Source organism: Rousettus aegyptiacus, unplaced genomic scaffold (assembly GCF_014176215.1).
Source record: "Rousettus aegyptiacus isolate mRouAeg1 unplaced genomic scaffold, mRouAeg1.p scaffold_m13_p_16, whole genome shotgun sequence".
Lineage (NCBI taxonomy): Eukaryota > Metazoa > Chordata > Mammalia > Chiroptera > Pteropodidae > Rousettus > Rousettus aegyptiacus.
In genome coordinates this window covers 1177991-1200447 of record NW_023416291.1, presented here as the reverse complement: position 1 = coordinate 1200447, position 22457 = coordinate 1177991, and the positions used below count along the sequence as shown (strand labels likewise).

Genomic DNA, 22457 nt, shown 5'->3' with positions numbered 1-22457 from the left:
TCCGAAATTATAGCGCGTGACTAGAATGACAGACGTGAACGTGTGGGTCGCGAGCACCTCGGCCACAGCCGTAAATCAGGGACACGGGAGTGCGCCTCCCGCCGAACCCCAATCCAGTGCCGAGCTCTCGCATCCTGATATTTTTCAGAATTCAGCATGGCTAGAGTTGCCTTGCCACGCATCTGGTTTTAAAAAGGAAAACATCTGTTTTCCACCACGGAAACATCAGCCATTATTTAATGACTTGCCATTAACAGAAGGCAGAGGGAGCAGATTAATTTGGGGACCAGAGGCCATTTCGCACACACAGCGAGGAACTGGATGTATGCAAAGACGCCTTTTGCAAAGTACTGCAGTGTCGTGGGAAGTACCTGCCTGTTCACTGTGACCCATCTTTTCTCTTCCACTAACACCCACCATCATCCCAAAGTAAAAATCAATTTCTAAATGAAATAGAATCATGTTGAAGTTGGCAGTATAAGAAATGTGGGAAAAAAAAAAAAAGATTGCCATCTGGAAAATGAGTATTAATAACTAAAGAACTTCAGGTTCTAAAACAAATGAGAGATCTTTAAAAGATCTTGACAATATTCCTCTTTCACAAAATTAACTACATATTATAGTGTCGAAAAATGCATTGACAGGTCTCAAATGCATTACATGAACGTGTTAAAAGTAACTTTGTAATATTACAAATAGACAATGAACGTGCTTCTCTGGAGGGAGCGTGTGGGGCGTGTCGTGTTAACCCTGCGTGGCAGGCACGCGGAATGTCGCTTCCCACACGGAGCTTGGCCGGAAGGCGCCCGTGGGGGACGAGGGCTTTGCCGGCCGGACGGGAGGAAGGCCGTAAGAGGCGCTGGCCGTGTTCGGTGCGCGAGGTGGAGACAGACTTCCTCTGGCAGTTCCCCGTCCGTGTGTGTGTGTGATGTCTACAGGACAGAACGTCTCCTGAGCGCCTCTCTCTGCCTGTGCCGTGCACTGAGGCAGGCGGCCACTGGCCCTGGCACCGGCCGTCAGCGCCACCCGGCCGACTTCACCGGGAGCATGGCTACCTGTGTCCCCGGCGGCCGCGCTGGACCGTCCTAGCAGCGGGCATCACGACGACTGCCATCTAGTGCTCGCGTTTTTACCTTCCCTCAGCGTCGAGGGAGCAGGAGCTTTCCAGCCCAGCCGCTCGTCACCTGCCTGTCCCGGGAGACGCAACGTTGCAGGTCAGCCTTCGGCTGTGCGAGGGCAGGTCACACGAACCAGGCAGGCAGAGGCAGCCAGTCTGCAGAGCGAGGGGCGTGCCACAAGAGCAGAGGAGGGCAGCGAAGACACCGGACAGGGCGTCCCGAGGAGGCCCGGGGCCCGGTCCCCCACGCTCCGTCCCCGAGATGCGGAGAAGAAGCCAGACAGGTTCCTCCTCCGTGACCTCGGGCGTCTTTTAGAACAAGTGACACTGAACCCGAATTGGGGGGGGGGGGTGAGAGAGGAAAAAGGAGTCGCCCAAGCCGGACAGTGCCTGTTCCATCGGACGGCGCGGTCCCGGCACCGCGTGAGCCGGCATGGTGGCGCGTGCTCGGCGAGCATCTCGTGAGCGAGTAAACGGCTCTTCATACGTGGCGTAGCCGTGGTAGCGGTCACCGGAGTGGCACGCGAGGCACCCGTGGCGTATCGAGAGGCACATCCAGCACAAACATTTGAACGCCCGTAGAGAGACGATGTGATACAGTCACGCGCTGCCTAGCGACATGTCGATCAACTCGTGACAGACTGACTGTTCAGTGGGCGTCTCGTGAGGTTATAACGGAGCTGAAAATGCTGTCACCTAGCGACGTCGTAGCCGCGTTAAAGTCGCGGCGTGACACGTTGCTCACGCCTTCGTGGTGATGCTGGTTCACGCACACCTGCTGCAGTGCTCACGCACACAGCTATGCACGGCCCGTGATGCTTCGTGACAGTCAGCGACTGTTACCTGTGCGTGTGTTCGCTACACTATATTTTTTATCATTATTTTGGGCTGTGCTTTTTCTGCTTATAAAAAAAAAACAGTTGGCTGAGAGACAGCAGCGAGTTACGCCGACCCCGGCCTCGTCCGCCTCCTGCTTGGCCGAGTCTCTTGACCGCATCGTTTCCCCTCGTGCTCAGTGCGGCCTGGGGCAGTGTTAGCTTGACTCAGTCTCCTGTCGTTTTGTTCCTCATCACCCCTGAGCGTACAAAATCCACGGCCAGCATTGCCAGCAAGAGGCCAGGTTGGGTGACTGACCTGGAAGCAAAATTAACAGCGATCAAGGACCACGGAGGCGGAGACCAGTGATGGGGTGGCGGGTACTGCTCCCCGGCCAGGCCCGGCCCATTCCGCCATGGCTATGAGCTCGGAGAGCAAGGACGGAGTGAAGAGGCTGTTCAAGGCTCTGCTTCATCAAAGGCAACAGGTGTAACGGACCTGGACCGAAGACTGGATGTGGAAGGGCGACCCACTCAGCACCAGGATGCTCACGGCCACGGCAGCGTCTGCGATGTTGAAAGAAAAGGCTGAGCCCGACTACGATGTCTAATTTGCTGCTAGCTCTGGGGGTTTGAAAAGCTTCCGGAATTGTTATTCATTATAACGTGAAAGTGAGTTGTGAGTCAGCGAGTGCTGATGAAAAAGCAGCTGAAGAATTTTTGGAAATTCTAGATAAGCTGATTGTGGAGGAAAATTACTTGCCAGAGCAAATTTTCAATGTGGATGAAAACTCCCTCTTCTGGAAACGGATGCCTGAAAGGACTTTTATTCGTGGGAGGCCAAGTCAATGCCAGGCTTTTAAGGACAGGGTGACAGTCTTGGCTGGGGGAAATGCTACAAATTGCAGACTACAAAACTGATGCCCTTGTGAGCTGGCTCAGGGAGCAGCCCCGCCTTCAAGGAGGTCATTAAGCGCTCGCCACCTGTGAGCCACGGACGACCCGGCTCCTGTCCCCAGGTGCCCTCCGAGTTGCTCTGCCAGTGAGGCGGAGAAGTCCTGTTGGCAGAATCACACACCTTTCAAGATTTTGCTTATTGTTGGTAATGCTCCGACATCCTCCTCTTGGTGGTGGTCCGCATCCCAATACAAGAGTGGCGTTTCTCCCTCCAGACACCATGTCTCCGGCCCAGCCAGCGGGTCAAGACAGGAACGCGTAGCTGCAGAAGGGGCAAGAGCGGAGGAAACTACAGGGGAAGGAAAAGACCCCCGAGGAGACTCACAGGGGAGGGCTGAGCAGGAGCTGCTGCCGACCTCAGCAAGCTCCTTCCCCTCCTTCGAAGGTTCAGACATGGCCCCCAACACAGAGGGACTCGTTCATGGGAGGAACGAGCAGTGTCTGCTCGCAGCAAACCTCTGACGATGCGGTCTCGGAGCTGGAAGGAGAGACAGCCCTTCAGGAAGAGCCTCAGGCAGGCCCCTCAGGGGCTGCTCCAGCAGGCCTTGTCGTCACGGAGACGACAGCGTCACACCTGTCACCGCCACTGAGGACCTTCCAGCGGGACAGGAGGTGCAGGTGGCACTGATGATGTGACCCTGGGTGGGCCTAGGCTACTAGGTGTGTTCGTGTCTTAGTTTTTAGCAAAGAGGTTTAGAAACTTAAAAAAGAATTTTAAATATAGAAAAGTTTATAGAATAAGGATATAAAGAAAAAATATTTGCACATAGCGGAACCAAGTGTTTATGTCTAACCTAAGTGTTATTACGAGTCAAAGAGTTAAAAAAAAAGTTTATAAAGTAAAATAGTTACAGTAAGCTGAGGTTAGTTTATTATTGAGGAAATAAAAAACATTTAAGAAATAAATTTAGAGCACCCTGCATGCGCGCCTACCAGCCAGGGTGCCCAGGCAGCCGAGGCCGGCAGGCCCCTCGCCCCCAGCCACCCCCGCGCCCGGCGCAGCCCGGGTCCCGTGGCCCCACCCGAGGTGGATGGACCCGGCGGCCGCTCTCGCCTCCGACACCGTCTCCACAGCACCTGTCCTCTGCCTGGACGCCTGACGACCCACACTGCCGTGTGACAGGCGCCCGCAGCGCTCAGCGCAGTGGCCAGCGCCGAGGGCCGGGCAGCGCAGCCGCGGTCTGGGGGCGACTCTGGCGTTCGCATGACGCGCCGACCACCTGAGCACACGCCGCTCTCAGCGCGGACCCCACTGCGCAGTGACGCATGATGCCCAGCGGTCCAGGCCACGTGCACCGGAGCCAGACTCCCCGAGTACCAGAGATCTTAGGCAGGCAGGCGATCGCTCAGTGCCTCGATTTCCTCGTTTGTAAAGTGGAAATGATTATAGTGCGTCCACCTCAAATAATGGCCGTGAAGACCGCATGGGCTAAACATGAGTCTGTGGGGTGCTTGGAACAGTGCCTGGCACGAGGTGGCATTCAGTGAGCGCTAACCGGTATTTCCATAGCTTGCTGGTCTACTGCTGAACGTCGAGATGACAGCACTCGCCGCGTTGTGTGTCACTGTCTCTGTCCTGTCCTCCAGGATGGTTGCTACAACGCTGGACACCAGAGAGGATGGGAGGGGGGCTCTGGGACCCTCAGGTCAGGAGCCAAGGCCCAGAGCCGCCAAGGTTGTCCAGACCAGACGTGGAAGAGGCCTAGAGGCGAGAGCTGGCCTCATGCCCCTCTCAAACGTGTAACCAGAGAAAAGGGTCAGGATGAAATGTGTGTCAAAAGTGCCCGTCACTCGGATGCCAGAACGTCGCAGACAGGGCTTCAGTACCTGATGCTTAAGCTCTCGCGTGGCAACGGGTAAACGGGAGTTGTAGCCTTTGGTAATGGTTGGAGTTTTTGCGATATAATCTGTTATGCACATTAGTTGTAGCAGAGCCTGACTTTTCTTCTGTTTATGCACCTTACACAAAACTGATGAAAAATGTTTAGAGTAACGTGAACAGATGAATCTCTCGCTGTTCCATCCTAGAGGCTAGGGATACAGTTTTTATTAAAAACAAACAAGCAAACAAACCAATTGGTTTTCTAAAACCAATTCTTGGATAGTCTAAGAAATTTGAGTCATCCGACAATTTTGAGCACTGTGCAGACTAATTATCACCATGATACGAGCTGAGAGTTTGTGGCCTGGTGCCCCCCCTGTAATCTGGACAGGTTTGGGGAGCTCGTGCATTTCGGTGTGGACATGTGTCTAACGCCACAGCTCAGAAAAAGTGGCTCCCACCATTTCTTCCCTCTAGCCTAAAGGGTTAAGCAATGAGAAATCCAAGGCATTCATTTAGTTGAGAATACCGTTTTTATCACTAATTCTATTTCCCTGTTTTTACAGTGCATATAAATCACAAAGTATTTAAATATAGCTTTCTTGGAATAAATTTTACATCTCAATAAATACATATTTGAGTTCGAAAGTTGGCACTAATCACTAGAGAGCCGTGAGGCTCAGCTGGGTTTCAAGGAAGTCATATAAAAAGATTTCCTGAATTAAAAGAAAAATTTGTGATTTCTTTAAACTTCTGAAATGACAAGTCAATTGAATATTCAAATTCTAGCTCATAATAACTCTTCAGCAGAATATATGGTCCAAAAAAAAAAAAAAATCCCTCAACTGCCTTGTTATCTCTCATTTTTTTTTCGGCAAACCCTTCAGTTACATCACAAATTAACATTTGCTACAATTTTCAGAAACAACAAAAAATATATTAAAGAGAAGGTATCCTATAACTCAACCAAACTAAACAATAACAAATCTCTCTAGAAAGATTTTGTTTTATCTATCTAAAACATTTTAGTAACTTGAGAATCCTTATTCTAAAGACTATGAACTCGTGACCAGTTTACTATTAATGTTTACTTACACAAAGAAAGACAGCCTCTGTTTTACCATCGACACCATAAAGAAAAACAATAAAAATATCACAGAGAGAGTAGATACCGCCTTAACTGGAGGGAGAAATCCAAGGCATAGCTTCTGTTAGGGCAATGTTTAGTACTATTTTTCAAGAGTCTTTTTCAAAGTTAATTTTGAAATCTCCTCAAACACAATATTAACGAGGAACTATGGTTGAAGAAGAAAGGGGGCAGATGCCCTTCAGCCGAATGTCATGTTTGAGTGTGTCACCCCCCTGCCATTCTGCTCTCTGCTGGTGAACGGCGTTCTGTAGTTGATAACACACATTTTCTACGATCAAAGAAAATGTGGGTATGGGATCAGCTCTACATGTATCTCAAAATTTGATTTATATTTTAATCTAATATCAAGATGTAGCTGTTTACATTACTTAGAAGTGATTCTCTCAAAACTCTTCCAGATTACATATGCTGCTATACTCCAATATATTTATAAAGAATACGGATAAAATTTTAACTTAAAATGAGTTCGTGGCTTAACTGGTTTCTAGATATTAGGAGAACAGCTGGAAGATGATCTGGGTAAACCCCTTAAAGGATGTAACTTCGTTCTTCCAAAAAGAAAAAAAAAAGGATATATTCAATGAAAGATACATGTGTTTTCTTTAAAGCTTCTATATGCAATACTTAGGGTGTTTATTTCTTTCCAGTTGCACTTAATTTTATTGTGCAATTTAAAATGATGTTTATAAAAGGAATTGCATCAAATAGATTTGTTGAGGATCATTACTCTGTAGACAGACAGGGAGCTGGAGTTTAAATTTCCGATGTTGTTTACAGATCTGTAGCACAAGCAGCAGTCCTGTGTTTAACAAGTCGGATGTGGGATAATTACAAGTTGTTGGTGGAGACCTTAAATGATTAAAAGAGATCATCTCCTTAATTTAATGAATGAGAAGCTCTACTCCAGCATAAGATGTTCCTTTGTTTAATTTAATTTAATTAAAATGCTGTTTCTTCTACAAGAACAAAAAGCAGGCACTTGTTCAATCCTAAAATTCTGAGATTAATTGAAAACAAAGTTGCCATCTCTTAGGAAAAGCCCCCGCCTTCCTGAGCTAGCCTTTGATGTATGAGGGGAGTAGACAGATACACTTACCTGGGATTAAAGCTGAAGGGGCCGAAAGGCTTCAGAAAGTTTCAACAGACGGAAGAGAACCGGAAACAGCAGTGTCCGGTCCGGGCGGCTCGGGCTTTGTGGCTGCGCCAGTCGCAGGGATGCCAGTTGTGGCCTTGTGTTATGTAACGTTAACATCAGCCATCGCACTGCTACCAAGCCGAGGAGGCGCTAGAGGGCAAGAGTGTCACACGCAAGACCCGCCGCCCAGGGACGGCTCTGTACCTCGGGGAAGGCGGGCGCTAGCCAAGCGAAGGGCGCCGCGCCGCCCGCGGGCCCTGCGGACTTGCAGCGTTCCCCAGGGGACGGTCGAGCGTCAGGGTTCTGACGGGCCCCGGAGTTGGCGGGCGCGCACGGACGCGCACGAGCGAAACTTCGGGGTCGGGGTACCAACCTGCGGTCGTCGGGAGGCTGCGTGTTCATTGTCTGAGTCACCTTGTTAGGAGCAGAGGGGCGGCGACGCAGCGGCGTCCGAGCGCGCGCCCCGCGGCCGGCCGGGAGCCCCCGGTCCTAAGCGGCACCGGCTCTGGAGCCGCGTCCCGTCCATCGTTTCGGGGTAGCAGCGAGTCTGCACCCTCCTCCCGGTCCTCGGACTCGGGGCTCCGGGGGCCCTCCCCGCCAGGTGCCGGTGGACGAGCCAGGTCCTGCGCTGGGTCTGCGCACCGGACCGGGACCCGCCCCGCGCCGCCTCCGGCAGGGAGGGCGGGGAGCCGGGGGAGGGCGCAGGGAGCGAGGGAGGAGGGACCTCTGCCGGCCAATCCCCCTCGAGCTGCTTGCCCGGCCTGGGCGTGGGGACCCCCGGCGCCCGTTCCCACGGCCGTGCGCGCGCTGGGAGCGGAGGCGCCGCCGGGGACCAGCCGGTGGCGCTCGGGGAAGTGGGCGCGTCTCTGCGGGCGCCGGGAAGGTGGGTTCTCTCCCCCCACCCCCCCGCATCGTCCCTCTGGGCGGCTCCGCAGGTGACACCAGGCCCGCGAGCTGCCACTCGCGTCTGTTTGCGGCTTCCAGAAGGGACAGGTGTTCCTGCTCTGGGATCCGGAGGCCAGCCGCGCGAGTGGCACTGTGGACACACGTGTGAGGTCCACTCTGCCCCCCGCTAGTTGGAGTAGGAGCCCCAGTCGCATAATTTTTAATTCTGAGCCACCAGCGTGGCACAGGAGAATCTTAGTTAAGTGGGGGAGGTGGGTCCGGGTAGTGGAGATCTGCGCGCGCTTCCCAGCTGCTCCTCGCCATGGAAACAGGACCCGCCCTTCGGCCCTTTGCTGCAGGTGATGTCAGCCCTGCACTGTGACTCCAGGGGCGACCCACACCTCCTGTGGGCCATGGGCGCCAGGATGTCCCCTTGGGGCTGGGATTGGCTTAGAGAAAAGTGTGGAGCCCCGTCTGGCCAATCAGAGACAGAACTGGCGCCATCTGAGACTCCCCCCCACCCTGCCCCCCCTTAGGGAAGTGGACTCTCTTTTTTGGGTTTTGTAGAGATGTGAGCTTAGAGCTTTTCGTGTCACCGCGTGAGGTCTTGGGGGAAGCTGATGCTCAGGGCACGTGCCTGGGAGTTGGAGAAAACCTGAACCCCCCGGGGACACGGAGCTGGGGTCCAGCCGTGTGGCTTTCTCAGATGAGAATCTGTGCGTGCAGGTTCACCTTAAGGTGGCTGAGTTGAAACTGCGGTCCGTTGGAATGAGTCTCCGATGAGGCAGACATCAAACATCGTGGTCATTTGTTAACTTTATGAGGGTATCTGGATGTTGTAGAGCAAGAACTTCCACTGGGCCCCACCTCCCCAAAGTCGGTCTGGGACTTTAGAAAGGCCCAAAGTTGTACGTCCTTCTTGGCCTGCACCATAGAGCGGTTAGAGGTGGCTGAACCAGCGACTCCTCCAGAGACGTGAAGGTGTGAAGATGGCGGGGTCCTCCGGCCAGATGACGTGTCTCAGATGGGTTTTATTTTCGTTTTCTCATTGGGATCCCCCTAGGAAGCCTTGTGCCTTTGGGGAATTTTAACACCCTGCATTTTGTGTATTCCTTCTTCAGAGGCTGTTCTGTCATCCAAGCATGTGCATGTTCGTCATCTCAGTTGTCAAAAAAAAAGAAAAAAGAAATGAAAACATATATATATGTATATATAAAATATATGTATGTATATATAAAATCTACTTAATGGCTGTGCGAATACAATAGTTTTTAAAAAGCTGAAAGCAGGAGTCTTCCCTGGCCGCCAGTGTCGATACTGTCGGAGGGCTGGGAGGCCAGCTCTTCACAAGGTTTCAGGAGAGAGGGTGGGTGAGCCCTCTTGCTCAGCTGTGGGCCAGCCACTCAGCCTCACCTGCTAACGAGAGCGACAGGCGCTCCCCGAGAATAAAACGAGAAGTGTCAGACGGTGCTGTGGCATGCAGGAGGGTTAAATAGATGCGCAACTTTTTTTAATGGAGTTATCGGGTTGATCACGTTATAAGAATAAAAAATTCAGCTAGATCAAATCGATTTCCCTGGGACTTAGGTCTTAGCATACTAGTGAACTGAACATGATTTTCTTCTTGTAAGGGAACTTGATGTCTATTCTTCTACTAAGCAAAGTTTGGTACTGTCCCCAGAGGACATCTGCCACCTGTGCGGGACGCGGCCACGCCGCTCGCCCGCTCGGCTGCCGCGGAGCTCTGGCGGGAAGCTGTCTGCTTGGAGGGCGCTCAGTGCTGTCCCCTGCTCCCTCCGGGACAGCGGTCTCTGTGCCAGGACACGTGGCCATATTTCCCAGCTGGACGTGGCTCAGCTCTAGCCGAGGGGGTGCGAGGGAGGATTGTGGGGTTGTTCGTGAGAAGCTTCGGGTGCCGGGCACACTGGAGAAGCGATCATTCGCTCCAGTGTCCAGCCCTCCTGGGGCCCCCGTCTCTTCCAGTGACTTGTTTCTAACCACTGAAGTACGGCAGAGGTGACGGATGTCACGCCATGGTCGGTGTGTTACAGGAGACTCCGTCCGGCCAGCAGGCTAACCCCAGGCTCTCCTCTCTGGCCACTGGGGACACCCGCGTGGCGGGGAAGTGTGGGGCCCTCAGTCCCACGAGCACAGGCCGCGGGTCCTGCTCACGGCCTGCGTCACTGGACGTGGAGACTTCCCGCTGAGCCCTCAGAGGGGGGGCCTCACTGAGCATCTCCACAGCAATGCCGTGACCCCAGGCGGGGGAACTAGCCCAGCCGCGCCCGTGCCCCTGACGCGCGGGGCCTGCGAGGCACCCACCGCGTGTGGGCGGCTTACGTCGCTGCGCCTGTGGCACGTGCTGTGTGTGATGGATGCCCTCCCATTGCCTGAACCTCAGCTGCCACTTTCCTGGTCCGAGAGGTCGGGGGCCACGCCTTAGGGATGGCAGAGCCTCGAGCTGGAAGACAACCAGGTGCTATGTTCACAGTACGTGCGAACCTAAGCACGTGCCGCGGTTGGGCCGCTTTCTGCGTTTCTCCCGTTCGATGCTGAGCTAGTCCACACAGCGCAGTCAGGACTGCTAGCCGGGGTCTGTTTCGTTTCGCCGTTCACCACCCCAGGGACCCATTCGTGTCCGTACAGGAGTTTGGCCAGTGCACACACGCACGGGAAGAGAGGGAGCTCAGCACCCCGCACTCGGAGACGCCCACGTCCGCGGCTGCTGTGTTTCTGGTCCGGGATTTGAGCTAACTCCGAGAAGACCTCCATAGCAAACACTTGTGACATTTAAGTGTCATGACTTCTCGGTCATTAAGATAAAGTTTGTTGGAACTGCTTTAAAACATCAGTTTGTAATGTGAAAAATTCAATCAAAGTAGCATTGGGCATAAAAGAGATAAAGCATTCCATCCATTTTTCTTTCATTAAATTTAATCCTTTTTATTATTTTTATTAAAATTGTTAAGTTGATTTAAGCCTTCCATTGTTGTGCTCAGAAATGTGACCTCGGTGACTGAACACACGAGCCGGCCTCCCGGGCCCTGGCTGTCAGTGCGGAGGTTTATTTCGAGTCCCCCAAACTCTAGGTATTTTTTTGCATTCCCCGATGGTTGTCAGATCATCCCATAACTTTGTACATATATAAACTGTGACTTCGCTAACATTTTCACATGCTAGTTAAACACTTATGTGAGCTCAAACTCACCATACAGCTTTTTAAAAGTTGAAGATTTGCTGATTAGAGCTCGAGTGTTCTCTTAAAAAGTCTCATCAAGTCCCAGGCTCTCAGTCATGGCGACCTTGTGATGCCAGTCTGTCTTGACAAACTGACCTCCTCGGTGGACCCCGGGCAGCAGGCAGACCAGTCCGCCCCGCACGAGCTCTGCCCGGCTCCTTGCCACGCGGCTCTGCGGCCTCCCAGGGGCCCCTCCTCTGCAGTTCCGTAGGACACAGCCCCTTGACGACGCTCAGGTCGGGTCAGCCTCGGTGGGGTCGCCATCCCCCAGCCCACGCCTTGCCTCACTCCGCCCGGACGGCATCAGGAGCCTGCGGCCTGCTCCCCACGAGGCCTCTTGCTCCCCTGCCTTCCGCTGGTCTGTGGAGCGATTTATTAGCGTTTCAGTTGGACAGTTAATTGATAAAGACAGCTCAGGACTCTGTCGATAGCTGTGTTTTTCACTTATTAAAGTAACCGGGGTCATTTTCAATGAGAAATCTGTGCATTTACTTCACGCGTGGGGAAGGGTTTAAGAAGAGCACATGAGGCCAGTCGTAGGCGTGAGTCTGGGGCTCCCTAACGGGAGCCACGTCCAGGAGGGTGGGCCGTGGCCCTCGCGCCTCTCGCACATTGTCCTCGGTGGAAGCACACCTGTCCCTGCGGCGTCACTGCATTTCCTTGAGAAATGAGGGAAACTGACCGAGATGATGCGAGGAGCACAGCGTGACTTTTTTTAAAAAAACGATGGTAATTTGTAGACTCTCCAGTGCAAGGCGACCGTGCCAGCCAGCTCTCGGAGGTGTTCACGTTCAGGCGTGCTCCACGGGGCATCGGGCAGCGAACCGGGGTGGCGGGCGCCTCCTAAGAAATGTCCCCAGGACCTTCCCTGTGCCTCTCCAGGTACAGGGCCGGGGAGCAGGGACGCCAGGGGCCCGGGACCCACGCTTCAGGGTACTTAACCGGGGCGAGTTGTGATTTTTTAAAATTCTCGGTAAATCCTCATCATTATATAAGAAACTTTAAAGAGACTAAAATGGATTTCCTGATTAGTAGGTGGGATTTAAAAATGTGACTTTATGGTTTCCAAATACTTTAAATAACCCAGTTTCATTCAACTCCAGATGACTCCTTGTCTTATCTTCCCCTGCGCCGCCCCCAGGGCTGTGCTCTGCGCCCCAGGTAGACCTGGGCGGTAGCCGCGGGTGGGCCCTGGTCTCTCTCCCGCGGCCAGAACCACGGAGGCCGGGGGATGCTCAGGGGTGGTCTCGTGGGTGTGGTGGACACTCACCCCGCACGCCGGAATCAGAACGCCAAATAATACACCTCGTTTAGACATGGAGTTTAAAAGCTCCATGAAGGTCAAGGGCTTTTTTTTTTTTTTTTAAAGCGGATAAACAAATAATTATAAAATATGTGTAGGAATGCACAGCACAGCAAAACCCCTCCGAGTTGAGGTGATTTTTCTAAGTGCCCTTGCTGAAGTTCCCATAGATCTATCTGAGCTCTTTATGAGACACACGCTATTGGTCGGCATAAGCCTCCTACAATATATCTCCTCCTCGCCTTCACGTGATAGCTTTAAAGCAGGTCGCCAGGGAACAGCACCCTGGCCAAAGACAGAAGTAAAAGGACAGCAAGGGAGAACTTGGGGGACAGACACTTAAGCCGCAGGTTCAACTAAATTATTGATTACTAGAAAATAACTAATGCGTAATCTGCTACTTTGTTATCCACGGCGTGAAACTGTAAGGCTTTCTCCCAGCAGAAATGATTGATCTAATTTGCCTCTACAGTTAGTTACATGTCTTAATAAAAGATATCGCTTACGGTCAATTTAGAGCAGCTAGAATTTGAAACACCTATTTCATAGCGTTTACTAGGCTAAGTTGGCTAGAATGAGGTATTTTGAGCGTAACATTTCTAGTTACATCATGTCTAATTTTTCTAATTCCAACAGCCATTTGGAACTTGTTCCTGATCACAGGTGAGTGGAGGTGAGGTCTGTGCCTTTCGCGAAGGCACGTAACCTTTGTCTAACTGCTGTAGTATTTCTTCTCCCGGACGTCGGCCATGTCCAAAGCGCTGTCGAGCCGCACATCGTGCAAATGGAACTTGCACAAAGCGGTGCCTGCACACTCGAGTGTGCCCCGTACCTCGTTAAGCGAAGGCGAGTTACTGCAGTGCGCAGGGCACGTCCCCTCCCCCCTCCGCCCCCGGAATTCCTTCTTCGTAGATTTCAAGGGCTTGGTCTTCGGTCTGTTGAAAATATGTTTCCAACATAGGACCATGGTTTTTCCACTTTCTGATGTCTGCCACATGATTGATGATCTCAGCTTCCTGTAGGAAATCTGGCTCGCATTCCATTTTGGGCAGAAGACAGCATCAAAAAGCTCTAGGTTTCTTTTTATATTACTTGTTCTTATGTGATTTCCGTTGAAGGATTTCCAATGGTGTCCTATTCAGGTTTTTGATACATATGACTGTTTTATAATTATTTTCCTTTTGTGTGTGTTGTTTTATGAGGTCACTAATGAACTTTCTCCTAAGGCACTTTGGTTAGAGCACTTTAGCACAAAGAATGGCTTTTACAGATCAATAACTATGCTGCATAAAGTAAGGTACTAATATAGGAAAGGATCATCTGTCATTAACTTCATAAATGCACACTATCTTGTGGCATAATGGCCTGGCCGCTCCAATCTGTCACTCTCTGGGCTGTTACTGTACATGCTCTGATTGCTCTTTTATCAGAAAGTGCTGAAGTGAAGCATTAAGAGTTTTTAAGAAGCCAAAAAAGGCTATGTGATCTCACCCTCAAGCCTCAGGGAAATATTTTCCATAAAATCAGTTCTGTGATGCTTTTAAGTTTAAGGTCCTTTAATTTTGTTTGTTTGTTGGTTGGTTGGTTTGTTGGTTTGATTCTGCCTATGAGCTGAAAGTTCAAATGAGAAAGATAATTAAGTAATTTGGATACTGAGAGGCTTACTGTTCCAAAATTTTAAGTAGTCTGTGTTCCATTGGTAGAAAAGTGCGCAGTTGTTTATATCTGTGTAAAAAGGAAACCTTACGATAAAACCATGCTACAGATATATAATGTAATTGTCCCTCTCTTTAGGGTCTGGCATTAAATCTTAGTGTACTTACACAAGACTTTTAGACTGGTCTACAGTGGAAAGGTCTACAGGGGGTCTGGCATAAACAAGAGGAGGAGACCTCTAACATTTTCGCAGATCAGTGAACTGGATTTTCTTTTTATAACAGCTCTTGTCCCTTACACAGCAGGAAGGAGAAGGTTCCATGGCTACACTTGTTATCCAAATCTTCTCTCATTTTAATAACGCAGTCACCAAAGATTGGAGAAATCACCATCTTCCTGAATTTTACATAAATAAATGATGGAACAATTCAGGTATTTTGATTTGGAAGGTAAATCTAAAAGGCACAAAAATGAGAGGAAATTCTAGATGAAATGATCCCCAAATCCATAAGCTTTGCCTCCAGCTGCTTAGAAACATCTATCTTTCATATATTCCAGAAAATTGTCAATTCCTAACAGTTTAGAATGGGTAAGAGATTGCCTTCTTGATGTAATTATGAAAATATTGTAAAATGAATAAATAGCATCAAATCAAATTTTCAATTTCAGATACATTTTCTACTACAGAATTTTTTTCATGCACTAAAATATTTTACTCTATTTACTATTTATTTTTATAGTAATTAAATAAATTGATCGATATTATTGTTTACTAATAATTATTTATTGTAATTTTCTTGAACCTGTAGTCTGGAGATGATGAATATATCTAGAGCTTTGTCTTTCATTCAGGAATATGCCTTACTTATTTCAATCTTTAAAAATCTCTCTCAGAAATGTTTTAAGGTTTTATTTATGTAGGTCCTTTGGATTAAGCTTCTATTGTCATATTTCATGTATTTTTTGCTGTTTTGAATGTAGGTCTTTTAAAATTTTTTGTTACTGACTATTGTCATCTAAATATTTAGATTATTTTTGCTTTTTCTTCATGTGATGTTGCAGTTAGATGGTTCTTAATCCGTTTATTTGGTTAATTACTGCTATAAAGAATATTCCCTTGGTTTCAATGAAACCTATTTGTCTAGTTTTTAACTCGGAGTTATTTATGAGAGGAGTGTATTTCCCACCAAAAGAATTAGTCACAGTACAGACTTATCTGTTGATGTCTGCTTTGTTCTTCTGTGTGTTTTTATTCAGCTACTTTGTTGCATTTTCTCATTAGATCTAAAGTTTTTATAGTTTGTTCTCTTAGGTTTCCTAAGCAAACAATCGTATAATATTAAGAATGATGATTTTGATCTTTTTTTCTAATTGAAACATATATTCATTGTTTCCTTTTTTGGTTTGTTTTTGGCACTATACAGAAATTTTAGGATAAGACTTTGGTGTTGACAGGTGATAACCTGACTTGTTTCCAGTATGTGTGGGAATGCCTTTGGGGTTTGGCATTGGGTAATTTTTTGACAGGCTGTATTTATCACATCAAAGATGGAGCATCTTATTCCAAGGCTAACTTTTCTTTTAATCAAAAGCCTCTTTAGCATCTGAGATAGTTCTATATTTTCAAATTTCCCTATTAATTTAATTATCATATAAATCTTGTTTATTGTAGTATGTCTTCCTCGCTCCCCTTCTTTCTTCTTCAGTAAATATACATTATGTGGCTGTTGTGAATTATTCTTTTAATGTAAAATGTTTCATTTTTAGCCATAAATAATGTTAGCTCATAAAATGGAGACTTGATTAGATATTATTTCCTTAAGATATTCTTCAAATAGGTATATGAAATACTTACTGGATTAACATTTCCACAAACTCAGTTCTGTAGCACAAATCGTAGGACCCAGTTTTGCGGCACTTGACAACTCTCCCAAAATTCAGTGAAGCTTTATTTGACAAGACATGCGGCAGTCTAGTTGAACAAACATAAAGAGCAGTTTTTGCAAATTTTGTACTTAGGCATTATAAAGACACATTTAATATCAGCCCCCTTTAATACTATTTTAAAGAAAAAGAATGGGAAATACATTTAGATGGCTAGTATTAATCTTTTTTCCCCAACTCTGGAACTCAATTTCATGATAAATACCCTAAATATGTTATATTTATTATTTATTGTTTTGGTTAAAGCAAGCTTACAGAAAAATAATTTCAGAACATCTACATATAGTCTTTCGTGTGACTAATTCTGGTGGGAAACCTACTCTCAAATTATTGCCAGCTACAAAGTGCAGCTGGGAGCTGGGGAGCGACCGACCCGCCCGGAACTGTCACGCTGTCAGGGGCTTTGTGACGTGTTGCAAACACCGCGTCCTCGCGGGCTTTCCCTCCCAGCGCCCCAGGATTCTGGAGATGCGCGGTGAATGTCCGCCTCGCTTTACTTAGAGGCCAGCGGACACTGTCGCCGGCGGCAGTGGATTCCACCCGACACGTGCAGAGCCCCCGGTTGCTCCGTCTGAGCCGATCCTCCTCCTCCCCACTGAGCGCTGTGCACGTAACGTCCCTTCGCGATCTGCCGTCGGCCCGTTGCCCCTGCGCCGCAAAGTGCTGCCGCCTCCCGGGGTGGCGCGTTTTCTAAGCGCAGATATCTGGTCGCTTAGGTGTGTATCCGCCACAATAGCCCAGACCTGGGTGCCGAGGAGACACTGAGAACCGGGTTCCGACTGGGCTCCGATGAAGCTCGTTGGTGCCTGGCGCAGTGGCCAGGGCATTTCTAGACGTGCCGTGGTGCTGGAGGCGGAACTGGGCCGTGGGGACGGGCCCTCAGGCAAAGGGTCTTGGATCGGGTCAGAAATTTATTTCCCAGACTCCGTTGCTGTCTTTCCTCTCGCCTTTGCCTCTCTTCTTTTTAAAATATTTTATTTTTATTATGTAAGTTCCTGTGCACTATCAAAGACTTTTTAAACACACACACACACGCAAATCACCTGCGTTACCGCAACACAGAGGTAGCCGTTATCACATCCTTCCAGAGGCTTTTCTATCCGTGGCTCCCGCGTTTGTGCCTCATGCCTCACGCGGCGTGGGCCGCAGTCACCCTCGATCGCCGTCACCCATCCGGCCGGCGGGAGGCCGTGTCTCGTTCGCTGCCTCGTGTCCCTTCTGTTGCGAATGAGGTGACGCGTGGCTCGGCGAGCCTGTCGGTGCTGCTTCCCTCTTCCCGAGAAGCTCCCGGGGCCCAGGCCAGCGCCGCTGTCCTCCCACAGCTGTGCCGCGCGAGGACCTCGCCATCTCTGTTTCACTGAAACTGCGGAGGGTGCGAGACAGGCCCGCCTGCCGCCACCTGGGAGGAGGAAATTGTGCGCCTGGGAAACGGTCTGGACACTGAAACCCGTGAGGACGGACGGGGCCGGGCGGGCGAGGAGGCCAGCGGCAGGAGCGGGGACAGGCCCAGGCCGCGTGTCCGGCCGGAGCCGCCCCTGTCCCGCCAGCCCGGGCGTCTCCCTCCCGCTGGGCGCCTCCTGCCTGTGCCGCTGGCATTCCCCTGAGTCCCCGGGAGAGTCTCTCCCCCTCGCTGTGGCCTCGTGGCATAGAAGCAAAGGTGCTACGCGCGTAACTACTATGTTTTCGATGTGTGTTGCTGGTTCATTAACAACTGAAATTCCCCTTCCGCCCACCGCTACCCAAACGCGTCCCGTGAAGGGGGAAGGTCTCCGAGGAGGCAGCCTCACCATCCGCCTCCTTTTGACATGTCAAGAAGCTGAGCCACAGGGAATGTGAGGGCCCGAGGTGGCCGGACCCGGGGGCGGGGGGGGGGGAGGGCCCTGCCCTGCCCTGCCCTGCCCTGCCCTCCGCCCCTGCGCTGGCCCTTCTCACGCCCATAGACACCATCGGGGCCGTTGTGGGGAAGTCTCTACATGAAAATAACCATCACGAACAACAGAGACGAGAATTATTAGGAAACAACGATGTCTGGGCATGCGGGAGACCTTCAGAGCTAGAGGTCGTGCTCGCTTCCGCACAGGTGGAGCGAGCTTGCTGGCGGGGACCGTGGGGACTGGGCCTCCCGCTCAGGGCGGCAGGGATGACAGAGTTAAACGGCCTTGAGGAAATACCGCTTTCCCAAACACAGAAAACATTCGTCAAACGGCGGTTGCTCTTACTGTAGTAAGCTATAGTTATTAACAAAAAAAGAGCAAATAATTTGCATATTGAAAGATTATAAATCAACGGGTAGCAAATAAATACCACATAGTACATATTTATCTTCCAGCTGCTGCCCAGGCTCATTCCCATTTCCAATCAACACCCTGATTTTTCTGGGAAAGGATACAAATTTCCCTCATTCTAAGTGCTACCTTTCAAATTCTCCACTGCCGTTCACAGGGGGAAAATCACATCGCTACTCACCAAACACATACATTTCTATAAAACTAAACAAGTTTCAACACAGCGTTGCTAACGGCGCTGCCCTGGGATATTTCTGATTTATTCTGTCGGAGTCTGTTCTTTACGGAAGCCGCTCCCACGCCTCTGTGGCGAGCGGCCTGGAAAGGAGAGGTTATCTGTAGCTGAAAAATACGCATCTACATCGGCGAGATTCGAGCGCGGTCCAGCTGAGCTCAGAAAAGGCCAGGCTACTAGACGGAGACCCGCGGGGAGAGGGGACCGACTCTGGGGCGTGAGGATGGGACTCTCGTCACGCACAGGCCCCCAGAGTCACCGTCATCTCTTAAATAGGAAAAGTGAGGATTAAACATGGGAGAGACGCCTCCCACGTGCATTTTAGAGAACAAATCTCAAGACATTTAATAAAAAATTCTTAGGAGCCCCAGAAAAAGAAAGCAGAGAAGAGGAGGAGGAACCCGCCTATTTAGAAAAACATTCAAAAATGGAAAAACGTTTTATTTTCTCTCTCAGAGGGTTCACTGTCTGCGCCATGCCATCTCCCCGCACGATTGCACAGATCGTCAGTGTCGTTCATTAACAACAAAGGCGCTGTGCGCCCACGGAGAGCGGTGGCGTCTGCCCTCGGGTGGGGACCAGCCTCCTGCAGGGTGTGGCTGCCCCTCAGGGCTCCTGGCGGCAGGCGAGCGGCTTTCCCTTGTCCACCTGCCCCTGCGCATTTTCTCTGTGCCCGGCCTGGGGGCAGCCCCCGGGGACCCCTCCCCAGCCTGGCCGGGGGTCTCGCGGTCTGCCCCACCCCACTCTAGTCCGCGTCCCCGCATCGCAGCGCCCGGCGGGGGCCCGCTCGTCTGGGTCGGGTCGGAGCCGCTTCTGCCCCCCGTGGGACACTGGCCCTTGCCGGCCGCACCGCGTTGCTCCTGCCGCCTCGGATGTGCGGGCAGGAAGGTCTTTTCCTTCTCGACTTCTGAACGGTGTTTCCATCGAGATAGGGCCTGCGCTGGCCCCCGGGAGACTCGGGAAACACTGTCGCCTGTGAGACAAAACCCACAGGGTCTCGGCAACAGCGTGTGGAAAAGCAAACATGTGAGTTTCTGTAACGATGGAGCAGCCAGGCAACAGCTCAGGGCTCTTCAGGAAGGAACAGTGGTGGTTGTCTGTGACCTTGGGAACCACGTGGCGTGTCCCGCGGTCATCCGAGGACTGCCCATGCTAGCAGGCCTCGGCCGAGAGCACTTTCCGCCTCTGCTCCCCAGGAATTCGGTTCACCAGGAAGCGAGTTCACCTGAGCACTGTCCGTTGCTTTCCACCAACAGCGGCAGCGAGAGTGAGCTTTCACTGAGGACCTGCTGAGTGTCAGGACCGCTGCTCGGCGCTTTACTGACGTCCACTCCTTTTCTCTTGACAACGGTCTATTTAATCCCTTTACAGGTGGGGGAATCGGCTGTGGCTTGTCCCGAGGCTCAGAGCCACCAGGTGGCTGGGCTCAGATTCAAGCCCCGGCAGCCTGACCCTGGAGCCTCTGAGCACAGCGATGAAGCCTTTTATTGGTCAATAATTTTGGAAACGTGTTCATTTTTCTAAACAATCAAAAGCAGAGACGCCATGGGAATTCAAATGTAAATGCTATTTTTTAGGACCTTCTCATATAAAATGTATTTCCCTATCCTCTGACGTTCAACCTTGATGATTATGTTTCACATTTTACTTCAAACCTTTCTTAGAAACGAGAGTTTCCTCTACTTACACTAGTGGCAATCTTGCTGTGCGTTACTAAATGCAGTTTGAAACAGAAGGGATTGATAATTATTCTCTCTGACTGGATATTGACGACTTTAAGGGATAAATATTTAATTATTTTTGGTGTGAGATTAGTACACTGGTTATATTTAAAAGTTCTTAACTTTAAAAATTCGTACTAAAATATCTTGAGAGGAAATAATATCATTCAGGCATTTGCTTCAAAACAGAATTTGCCTCTAAATAGCAGATGAGGGTCTAGGTAAAAATGATCGCCATGAACTGATAATTGTGAAGAAGGGTAAGGGGAGTGTGGAGGCCACTTTAAAATTCTGTTTGCAATTTTCCATAATAATGAGCAAAAAAGAAAAAGAAATAGTTCCATCAAAGGACATCATTATAACATATTAATATAGTTTACTTCGAGGAGCCGTAGTAGGCTTCTCTGCCTAATTTGTTCTAGACAGTGGCCATGCAGGATGGCTGAGACACACAGGTTCCTTGCAATGCAATTATATTCTAGTACCAGGGAAAGTAGCCCCGGATGGTGTTTCAAGGCACATAGTACGGCTCATGACTTTGAGGAGTAACCGACTTCTGAAGGATCGGCACACACCCAGAGTTTATTCTCGGAAATCCCGTGAGGATCAGGTTATTGTTGCCTTGTATTTTAGAATAGTTGACAACAAAGGAAAACGTTCACTTAAAATTTTTAAGGATGAAAGAGCACTGTTTTTGTGATCAAAAATTCATTTTAATTTTTAAGATGTTTAAAGGCTACACACCAAAATGAGGAACTTAGTTATCATGGGGGGGGGTGGTGAGAATTTTTTTAAATTTTGCTTTTAGTTTTTAAATAATATATATTTAACCAGTATGATTTTCAGAATAAAATTATACATTTATAAATACCAGTACACTTTTATCTACAGCGAGATTTTTAGTGACATGTTTATAAGTTCATGTTGGAAGAACTCTAAGCTTTTTATGCTACGGAGAAGGGAAAAAAGACACTGGAAGTGGCTAAAACGTGTGAAACTACAATTTGTGATTTCATGGGAGTAGCTGCTGTGGTAGCTGGTCTTCCACACCAGGGGTCTGCACCCCGGGGCCGTGGACTGGTACCGGCCTGCGGCCCGTTAGGCACCGGGCCGCACAGCAGGACGTGGGCGGGCAAGCCCAGCGCCCTCTGCGTCCGCAGCCGCCCGCGAGCCCCAGCTTCGCCGCCTCAGCGCCACCTCAGGTCCTCCGGCGCTAGATGCTCACGCGAGCCCCGTCTCGGGTGCCACACAGGTTGGGGACCGCTGCCCCACACGCACTGGAGTTTTGTTAGGTTAAACCTGGCATTCTCGCCGTCTCGCTGCAGGAGCCTAGGGATTTGCTGCCTCTTGAGCTGGACTGTTACACATAATCAAGTCAGATTAAGAAAGAGGCAAAGCAGCTGGGGTTTTCTGGTTGAAATTTTATAATCTTTAAGCAAAAGAAGAATGCATTTGAAGCATATAATATAAAGATTGACAGAATGAATTTATCAGCGTCGTGCACATGTTGATTTATGAGTTCTACAGAATGTGTCTGAAGGTAATTTTTTAAAACAGCAAATATCATGAAATAAATGATGACCTTTATAAAAAGTGAAAATTCTAATATATCTCTATCATCTATAATTGTAACACTCATTTGTGAAATATGCTTTTCCTCGCGTATCTGTGTCTTTGCAGTCTGAGGCAGTGTGGGTGGGCCGGCGTGCTGGGTTATGCAGCGTCGTCACTGATACTCGGCTCCTCCTGGTTGGGGTCTGTCATCTTCCCATCATTTTTGGAAATGTGTTTCTATTATTTCTTTAAGTATGTTCTTCTTCCTCTTTCTGAGAATGCTAATACCCGGTCACACTGCTTCTGCTTCTCTTCACTCTCTCTTAACTTCTAGTTACACGAGACAGAGTTTCTGTTTCTGTGTCATTTTCCTCTTGTCTCCAAGGAGAGTCTGTGGCTCTGGTCATACAACTCAGTTAATAGTATCAATTTTACTACTAAGCTGCCGATCGGGTTAGAAGCAGCGCGGTAGTTCACCTCAGCGCATCCAGGCAGGGGCAGCAGCCAACGGAACAGGGGCGTTTCGCCAGTGCCCTCGATGCCTGTGAACCGGTGGCTTCGGACTCTGGGGAGACAGAACCCTGTACCCACAGGGGACCCCCTCACCCGTGCAGGAAACGCAGCCTTGAGGTACCTTCAG

At 49.8% G+C, this 22457-nt stretch overlaps 2 protein-coding genes across 5 annotated transcripts in view; one reads left to right on the top strand and one right to left on the bottom strand.

Annotated features, from left to right (window-relative positions):
* The window catches only part of LOC107510889 (bifunctional heparan sulfate N-deacetylase/N-sulfotransferase 3-like), a 71595-nt gene extending 63958 nt beyond the window's left edge, over positions 1-7637 (bottom strand). For 3 of the 4 annotated variants that reach the window (XR_004954814.1, XM_036233424.1, XM_036233426.1), the window contains exons 1-2: positions 7370-7637; positions 6958-7146 (exon numbers count right to left, since the gene is read on the bottom strand). The gene's annotated coding sequence lies outside the window, so the exon portion shown is untranslated. Of the gene's footprint in view, positions 1-6957 lie in introns of all 4 variants that reach the window. The other variant, XM_036233425.1, reaches the window with a different exon arrangement.
* TRAM1L1 (translocation associated membrane protein 1 like 1) overlaps positions 1-22457 on the top strand; it is a 242873-nt gene that overhangs the window by 77586 nt on the left and 142830 nt on the right. The gene's annotated exons all lie outside the window — the stretch shown is intronic.